At 37.7% G+C, this 10,000-nt stretch overlaps 1 protein-coding gene across 2 annotated transcripts in view; it reads right to left on the reverse strand.

The window, feature by feature from the left end:
• LOC108441130 (exostosin-1) overlaps nt 1-10,000 on the reverse strand; it is a 362,942-nt gene that overhangs the window by 276,313 nt on the left and 76,629 nt on the right. The window lies entirely within an intron of this gene.

The following is a 10,000-nucleotide window of genomic DNA, read 5'->3' on the forward strand; positions in this document are numbered from 1 at the left end:
TCATGGCCGTCTTCCACAAACTCCTGTTTTCTTTCAGCTGCAGGCTTTGTCTTTTTTACCCCTCCGAGTTAACTAAATCTGACGCCGCACCAGAATTTCCTCCCATAGCTTCAAAGATTTAAAGCGTGGCTGTTGTAATGAAAATGGAATGTGTATTGATTTCTCTGCGCTCAGAGTGCTTATTTTGTGAATTATCTCATGCTCGGATGCAGCACGGGCCACAGCGGGTGATTTTATGCTCTGCTGACTGCTTTGTGTGCTGAAGTGTCGAAGAGCAGGTAAAGATATAAGGCATTACGGTGAGCAAAAGAGCTACAGTTTGAAATCCTGTTAAAATGTAATTTCTTTTATCCCGAGGGAGCGATCCACGCTAATACAGCGGTGAGGAAGAGGACCCCTGGCACTGGCTGGGTGGCTCCAGCGCCTGAACAAAATGTCATCCTTATTTATTCACCGCCTGGCCGAGCTGACGCTCTGTTTTAATGTGGGCTGTTTGGGTTTCAGTTTTCTTAATGCGTGTCAGCGCAATTCATTAAAGCACACCATGACAAGTTAAGGCCTTAAATGTCCAGGATCTGCTGGTGGGATGCAGACGTTCATTTCTTGTAGCTTTAACGTAAACAAACTTAGTTTACATTGCTCTCTATGGAAATACTGACTAATACGTGTTAGGATACAATGAGCCAAGGAGATGAAGGGGTTAATAGGACTGAATGTGGATTAAATGTAATTCAGCAGAAGTAATGGCATAAATAAGTGTATAATGAATAGAAAACACAAAAGAAAATCAGAAGATGTAACAAAAATGTGAACTAACACAAGGCAACGTGTCACAATTGGTCTATTACACATCTATGACTAGATTATAACAGAAATCCTCTATATTAGGCATCAAACGCCATCCAATAGCTTCTTGATGAACTTTAATGCATTGCCTTTTAAGTAAAGATGCTGTAGCTTTTAAATGTGATTTTAATATGTAATAACATGATTATTACACATGTACTACTATTAGGCGTCCCTATGTCAAATATTACGCCTTTTGACAAAAGTATAGGTTTAAAATAATATTTTTACAGGTAGAAATTTAATATAAAGGAACTAATTCTGAACTAAATGATCCTTTTTTAAAATGTTCATACAAATGTAGGTTGTAATAACATGTCTATTACATCTCTGGTCATGTAAAATAATGACGTTTGATCATATATTGATCCTTAAAATGCTCACAAGAATGTAATACACAGTGTAATAATATGCCTATTATGCACTTATTACTAAGTTTTACATTTTCTAAACACTGACTTTTTGGAAAATACATAATTTACCATCTTCCAAACATTGAATTTGTGGCTTTAAACATTTTAATAATGTTACAATGTGAGGTATTTTAATTAGAGATGTCTTTGTAAAATAAACTAAATAATTTGACATTTTCTACCCATGGTGTTATTTATATATATATATATATATATATATATATATATATATATATATATATATATATATATATATATATATAAAATAAATAAAACACAAACAACTTTAATTGTATTCAAAATGTTTGATTATGGAATATTTTGGATTTTTTGTTTGGTTTTAAAATTATGATGAATATAAAATATGAATATAATAACTGTAGAAGCATGTCTATTATACCTTTACTACTACTTCATAACACATCAATATTGGGCTCTATGAAAATCAAAATGTGGTTTTATAATTAAAAAAGCTCATATTACCAAAACATGTAATTACATGTCTATTACACTTCTATTACTAGGTTATTACTTGTCCCCACTCCACACCTGGAATCAGTTTTAACCCATTTTTCATGTTATTTTGACAGGATGCAAGGTGAAGGATTCAAATGAGGAATGTTGGTAAATGGCCCGCCATTCACATCCAGCAGGAGCATGAAAATGTAAAGGGTCTCAGCCATGCGTTTGATTTACTCCAGCGATTTTTACAGTAAAGTGCGGCAGCGTCCTGCATTAATCGGCCACAGCGAGCGCTCAGATGATTGATGACAGAGCAGGAGCAGCACAGGAATGCTGGGCCGGATGAGCTGTAACCTGAGCCTGAATTAATGGACCATTTTGGGGAAGCGTCTCCTATTAAACATGCCTGCTTAGGCGAGGTGATGCATTATCTGCCCTTACGTCCCCCCGTCTGCGACGTCTCCCGCTCACCACAGCATTGATTACTGCTTCATGTAGACGGGGAACATAGACCATGAATGAGGCGGGAGGATTTACAGCCAAATACGGAGACGAGCAGGATCACAACCTGGACAACCTGACTGATCTTACAACCATGTTCAAAAGCGCCGGATGCTGGAACTGAAGGAGTAAACATCAGAGAGCCCATCTGAGCTCGAAGATCAAGTTTCTGAAATAAGGCAGAGATCCAGGTTTTCCATTCTAATACGGGGTTAAAATCCCAGCTGTTCTAGTAAAGACTGGCTTTTTAATAAGAAGACTTCTATTCAGCTTCGGTATCTTACTGATTTAACACTCACATGAACACAGAAAACTCATACGCAAAATAAGTGGTGATGAATTAGTCATTAACTTAAACTGAATATTAATATGATCAATTATTGTATAATACCTATAATACAATGAAAATAGAGTGTTGTAATAATGGGCTGATTTGTGTCTTGATTTGAAACAAAAATAGTTGAAATATTAATTCAGTACTATATTATGCCATGAATAATAGCATTTTGATAATAATAATAAAAATTATTATTATTATTATTATTAATAATAAAAAAAAGAGAGAGAAAGAGCGAGAGAGAGACAGAATGGGACACAGAGAGGTAAAGATGATCAGGAAAGAAAGAAATGTAAAGAAAGAAAGACAAAAATAAATGAGAGACTGAAAAAGATAAAGGGTGAGAGAGAGTGAGGATAGAAAGAAAAAGAAAGAAAGAGAGAAGAGAGAGACAGAAAGAGGGAGAGCAAGAGAGGGAAAGAAAGAAAAAGGGAGAGAAGGTGAGGGGAGAAAAAAAACCAAGAGGAGAGACAGAAAAAGAAAGTGAGAGTGAAGTGAGAAAGTGAGAAAGAAAGACAGACAAACAGAGAGAGAGCAAGAGAGGGAAAGAGACCGAAAGAGAGGAGAGAGACTGAAAGAGTGAGGGAGAGAGAGAGAGAGATAAGTGATTGATTTTCATTTGCAGATCTGCATTGCCGTCTACGATAATCTGGGATTTGAAGATAGCCACGAGCTGGACGTGGTCAGTGAAAAGGTGGTCAGAGGAAATTTCATATTGAGTTTTGAAGAACATCTAGAATCGATTAGAGCTTCAGAGGTTCAGACCTGAAGACTGGAGACACATGCAGCTGTAAAGGGACAGGAAAAAAGGTCACACTTGGTCCAGAAAACAACCACTTTACTCTGTACTCACTGAAGCCTGGACAGTCCAGCAATGCGTCGTTTTCTGCCCTTTACCTACTCCTCTGCTTTTAGACAGACAGACAGACAGACAGACAGAGCTTTTATAGTGATAACTATAAAAACATGGTGCACTCTAAGAAATAAAGGCTCTTTACAGGTATATTTGTCATTCATCAAGGTACAAACACTAAATATACCGTCAAAAATATACATAATTTTAAGGCCCAAGTGTCTTAAGGTAAAAGTACATGTGTACTTTTGTTTTATAACCTAATATTTTAAAACAATAGAATCAAAAGGCTGGAGATGAGATGGGGGTGTGGAGTCAATGCAGCAACAACAACAACAACAAAAAAAAGAATAACTGCAATGGATTAGGCTATGGGGGCAGTCACAGGCTGAGGTTAGGGAACTGGCCCTGTGACCAGAAGGTCTCCAGTTCGATCCCCAGTGCCGACAGTATGTGACTGAAGTGCCCTTGAGCAAGACACCTAACCCCCAGTTGCTGCCCACCGCTCCAAGCAAGTGTGCTCACTGCTCCCTAGTGAGTGTGCTTACTAGTGTGTATGTGGTGTTTCACTCCACGGATTGATTAAATGTGGAGGTGAAATTTCCCTGTTTGTGGGAACATCAAGGGTCTCTTAATCTACAATTATGGTCCTTGATGTTAGAAGAAGGGTAGAACACAGGAAACTGGAACTCGACAATAACTTTGTGATGGAGCTTTAAAGGCATTAAACTCTCCAGACATCTGGTTCCTACAACCACTACTGTGAACAATTCTGACTGGCTATGTTTCTCCCAATGAAAAAGATGTTTAAATCCATTTAATTATTTAGTAAAACAGTGAAATTCATCTTTCAGAACACTGTAGTACAGTAAACATATCTTTGGTGCTGAAATGTTAGAGATGTTATCTTATTTGTTAAGGCCTCTCTGCTCTCTGAAGTGTGTGTGTGTGGAATGTGTGTGGACCAGTAGGTTGTCTCATTAGCTTCAAAACAGGAGAAGAGCAACAGGTGTTGTGATGCCAACCCCACCGAGCTGGGGTCTCTGTGGAAACCAGGAAGGCCAGACAGGTGGACAAAGCCAGAGTGATGCTGCTCAAACTGAGCAGTGATCCAGGACCACTGTTCGCCGCAGTCTCCCAGTGAGAGTCAACAAAAGACAATCGAGGAGACGACGAGAATAAGCACGATGTTTGTGCATAGAGTACAGCATGAAATAATACACAACCGGTCATGACCGGGCAGGGAGGAGTCAAGTGGGGATAAATTACTGAGGCTTTACTAAAAGGGGCAAATCCAAAAGAGTGGTCAAACAGTCCAGAGTCATAACATGAAACAAATAAACCAAACGCAAAACATACCAGGGAGATCAGACAGTCCAGGGTCGAAGCACAGCAGATCAATACAGGAGACAAGGCAAAAATCACAATCAGAGGAACGGCCAAAAGAGGTCGGAAAGATCACAGCTGCAAAAAGGAACGTTTTGTAGAGAAGGGAATAAACAACAGCCAATACTTGGCAAGGAAACACTGGAAACAAGGAAATATAAATAGTGGTAGAAACAGGTGAAGGTAATCTAACATTCAGGTGACTGAGATCTGATGAGTGTCATGTGATCAGTGATGCTAGAGTCCAGGGCATTGTGGGAGTTGAAGTTCGTGGGTAGGAGTTCACCGCCAGTGACAGGTGCAGGCAGGACAGGGGCGCCAGAAACGATGGGCGTGACACAACTGTGTGTGTTTGTGTTTATATGTCGCTGTTGTCGGAACAAAACCTCACATCTCCAAAACGGTAACTTTACAGGAGAAGGAAAAAACTCACTTCACTTTTAATGTAAGTCAATGGAACCAGAATTTTTCCCCAGTCATTTTGGGCTCTTTCTTTTGGTCCGTTCATCTTGAAATTGACATACAATATAAAGGACGGTAGGCATTTCCAAATTCTGTCAAAAACTGAAAAACTGATATTTTAGAAGTGGGAGATGTGGAGCACTGCTGGGGACCTCCCTTCTTAATCAAAATAATATGTGGCCACAACTTGCATTACTTGCAAGTAAATCCTATGTGCACATTTGAATCAAGCCAATTCAAAAGCAACATTTTCCCAATGTAAGTTGAGGCCATGTGTTGGTTTTTATGAAGCAATGGTGTTGCCAGCTGGGCTCTGTAGGAAGACAGCAGAGTGTGTAGTTTTCTGGATTTGAGAAACACTGACAAACCTATTGACTAGTGTTAGAAATCAATTAACATTGATTAGTCATCAATCAAGTAACATCCAGAAGTCAAAACCACTGAGTCAAAGGCAACCAAACTGTAATGAGGCCATCAAACTGTGAGAGGCAACTGTGATCCAACATCAGTACCTCACTCTCCTAAAGCTCTTGTGGCTGAAATGTGCCATCAAAGCTTTAAAGCAATGTTCCGACATCTAGAGTTAAGCAGTGCCATTAAAGTATATTGATTCTTTCAAAAGATTCTGAATTGATTCACAAAATATCTGAGTCTTTTTTTTTTTAATGGGCTGTTTCCTTTACTGGAAACTAAACTCAGGCACACCAAAAGATTCTGTAAAGGAGGATACTTCAGCAAAGCCAACCTTAGAGGAGGGAAGTTTAAATTCACACATCGGTGGTGGATTTTACATATCGCTGCTGCCAAAATACAACCTCGCATCTCCATTTTTTTTGTGATTTTTAAATTTTTTGGCATAACTTGAAAATGCCTGTTGTTCTTTACACTGTGTTGAAATTTCATGATGAAAAGACCACAAAAAACAGCCCAAAATGACTTGAAAAAACAAATGAATCCACTGACTTACATTAAAAATAAAGTGTTTTTTCTGAGGGGAAAAAGTTGTTACCAGACATTACCATTAAATTATTTATTTATTTCATATGGAATCTTAAGCAACTCTGTTTATTTCAAAAAAAGATGGATGGCCGACATTAAAAGCCATTTATGGCCTACATTATATTAAATCACTATAAATATACTTTTTTTTTGGGAATTTTGGGAACATGTTTACAGTATAAGCAGCTTACACTGTATCAAACACCTTATCCTATGTGTGATGTATATTATTATACCAATATAGTAATAAGACAGCAAAACTTACAGCATTATCAGCTTGGCAAGCTATTAATTAACTGTCTAACATTACAACAGCCTTCACATATAAGAACAATCTGTACCAACATATAATAAATGATTAGATATTCAAGTGAGTTTATAGAGTTTTACTTCTTTTTTTTGCAAGTATCCTTTTACTTTGTATATGACTACTGCTTCTATGATAATGCCAATTTTACACTTTTTTACAATTCATTTTTAAATTTTTTTTAAATTGAATTTTTAGCCAGAACGAGATGGGATTCAGTCTCTATGGGATTTGCAGTGTCATGTTAGTGGCAAGCTAACGGTGGTGTACATTCACTCACCATATTGAGTTAATGCTGTACAGCTTAAACACTCTTGTATGCATGTGATACATATTTGCTGTGTATAGAGCAGTTTATAGATGAATAAAATAGTAAATACTTCAACCCAAAGCCTAAGTGTGAGTATTATTAGATGAGGCTGTTAGTCTATAAGCTTTAAAAGCATGATTTGGCATTTTTTAAAATCTGAACTGAAACTAATGGCCATCAGTAGGTTTTGGTCACCGTTACTCAAATCTGGCCTCGGTCCTCAAGGACTAGGACTTGTAGACCAACAACTTTGGGGCAAGGTTCTCTGAAAGTTATAGTTTATAGCTCAAACTAGTTCATCTGATATGATTAGACTATGAGTTCTCACAGTTGTACTACTGATGGTTGTATCTGTCTGCAGCTTTATTCTGTGCTGTTCTGTCTGGATGACCATCTGTCTGAATTGATTCCAATTTGTCAAACATCTGCCAGGACCAACTTTGATTGGCTAACCATCTGTCTGCGCTGTCTTAGTTTAAACAAACATTTGTCTTGTCTGTATTTGATTGGACAGCCATATGTCTGACCTGCTTTTGATTGGACAGGCACAGCTAGGTTCTTATTGATTGGACAGACACCTGTCTAAGTCCATTCGGATTGGACAGCCATGTGGCTGACCACATCTGTCTGGCCACTTTTGATAGATCAAACATTTCTCTGGGCTGTTGTAGTTTATACAGACGTATTTCTTGGCCTTTTTCTATTGGAGATCGATGTATCTAACATTTATCTTTCTTTTTTCATTAGTGAGTCATCTGAACTGTATTCGACTGGACCACCATGAGGGTGACATGGCTTTTAATTCGCCAGGCATCTGTCAAGGTTCTTGTCTATTGGCCAGGCGTTCATCAGGCTTATTTCTGATTGGAAAGATATCTGTCCAATTTTTTAAACATTCCACAGCCATCTGTCTGAACTGTACTGATTAGCCCACCATGTGACTGACCTGTTTTTGATTGGTCAGACATCTGTCATATTGGATGGCCACATGCTTCACCTGCTTTTGATTGGACAAGCATCTGTCTAGGATATTTCTGTCTGGACAGGGGACTGTCTCAGCATTTTGACTGGACAGGCTGCAGTCATGAGCTGAGGGTGAAGCAGTACAGACTGAAAGGATGCTTGGCTGCAGATGTCTCTCACATCGCTGCTGTCCAGATTCTCATCATTTCACTCAGCCTTGAGCACACATCTACCACAAGTGGCCGTGAGTCTACACCACTTTACACGCCATTTTTACACACCTTATTTTCTTTCTCGCAGACAAACTTCTAGCTTCAGCTGCCAATGACACAATCACAAAAGACTGAAACAGTTTTAAAACTATTTTTTCGCCTGACATGTTTTTCAGCAGTGGTTGACCCCCCTTGCTGATTCTAAGTGATACCTGGTTTTCCATTATATTCATAGGAAACACACTATAGAATTTGTAGCACACTGGTTTGTAGAAATTGTTTTGGGATGTAACACCAACACGTCACCTGATCTGAATCGGTAATTCCTTTCCACACAGAGGTCCTACAGAGCCAGTCTGACCTTTTGAGACAATTGACCGGTCCACAGTAATATCACAAACATATCTGACTGCACTGTAACACTTTTAAAGTGTAAATAATTAGGAAATTAGTGTTTCATGTCATTTTTCTCAGTGTAGATTGTGAATGTTCAGCCCTTTTTTGTGCATATTGTCACTTTCCAAAGAAAAATATGTATCTGAATTTTTTTTTCATTTTTCACTTTTCTACATTATTAGAACCCGACAGCTGCTCTTTAAATTGTGTGAAAATTTCATGATGAATGGACCAATAGAAATGTTCCAAAATTGCTTAGAATAAAATAACTTTACATTGACTTACATTGAAAATAAAGAACATGTTTAGCCTCTCCTGTAAATGTTCCATGTTGGAGATTTTTTTTGGACAGTGACAATATATTTCAGTGTCCACCTGTTGGTCAAGTCAGAGCCTGGCTCAGTTCAGCCTTAAGTCATTTAATTTAGAATAATGAGGGTTCTCTCAGACGAAATACTGTAGCTCCAAAACCTTATCAACATCCTTAACTTTGATGTATGTTAATGTCATCCGAAGAAAGTTTGGGCCACTTCTACCATTTGGATGTTTACACCAGGAGAGATCACCCTACATTGTATGACTACAAAGGTTTCAAAACTATAATTTTAAAAGGAAAATGAGAATTTCTATTAGTTATAGGCCAGTGGTCACCAGCCTTGCTCCTGGTTTGAACCACAACCTGCCCAGAAAATTTGAAATTACTTTAAAATTTTGAGGAAACTGTTTGCCTTAAAAGAATTAAGTAATGTGTAATGAAAACTTGAGTTAGAATAACTCAGATTTTTATGTTAGGTTAACATAAACACATGCTTGTGCAAATCATAAATTCATATTAAATTATTATTAACTTCACATCTTGAAACTGCAATTTAACTACATCTTTCATTAATCAATTAAGATTTTTTTTCTAGTTAAATGATATTGACAGGTTTGCCAAACACCAAAGGGTTAACCTTTATTGTTAACATGGTCCCTGACCAACACAAATGCCCAGTCATCAGCAAAGAGAATGAAAACATCCACTTTTAGCCAACAACACAATGTCAGGCAGCATTCCTGCCTGGCTGCCATAAAACTTACTGATGGTGAGTAAAACAAATGGAAAGAAACACTCAATATGCAAATAGATGGAGCCAGCAGCCAATGGGAAAGAAATATATGTTTTATCCAACAAGATAATATTAACAAAACAAACTGTAACTGTAATTCAAAGCTACTTAGTTTCACTCAGCTTCACACATTTGTTCAGCAACTTTAATGAGAAAGAAACAATTCAAACCAACTGAAATGGTCTTTTTTATGTGGGGTTTCAAAATTGCCATAGCAACAGACAAAACTAAAGAGCAATATGTTTATTTAACTCAAAAATGCCATCCGAGTGTACAAAATTGTTGAGTAATATGTGGGATATACTGAGTTTTATGTCCAACAGACAGTCTTTGATTGGCTGAATCACATGTATTAGTAAGTAATGCAGAGGGGGCAGCATTGTTAGTATCAGTGGTGGACAGTAACTGAGTAAATGTAATTAGTTTCTGTACTGTAGTATTTTT

The sequence above is a fragment of the Pygocentrus nattereri genome, chromosome 4, assembly GCF_015220715.1.
Source record: "Pygocentrus nattereri isolate fPygNat1 chromosome 4, fPygNat1.pri, whole genome shotgun sequence".
Lineage (NCBI taxonomy): Eukaryota > Metazoa > Chordata > Actinopteri > Characiformes > Serrasalmidae > Pygocentrus > Pygocentrus nattereri.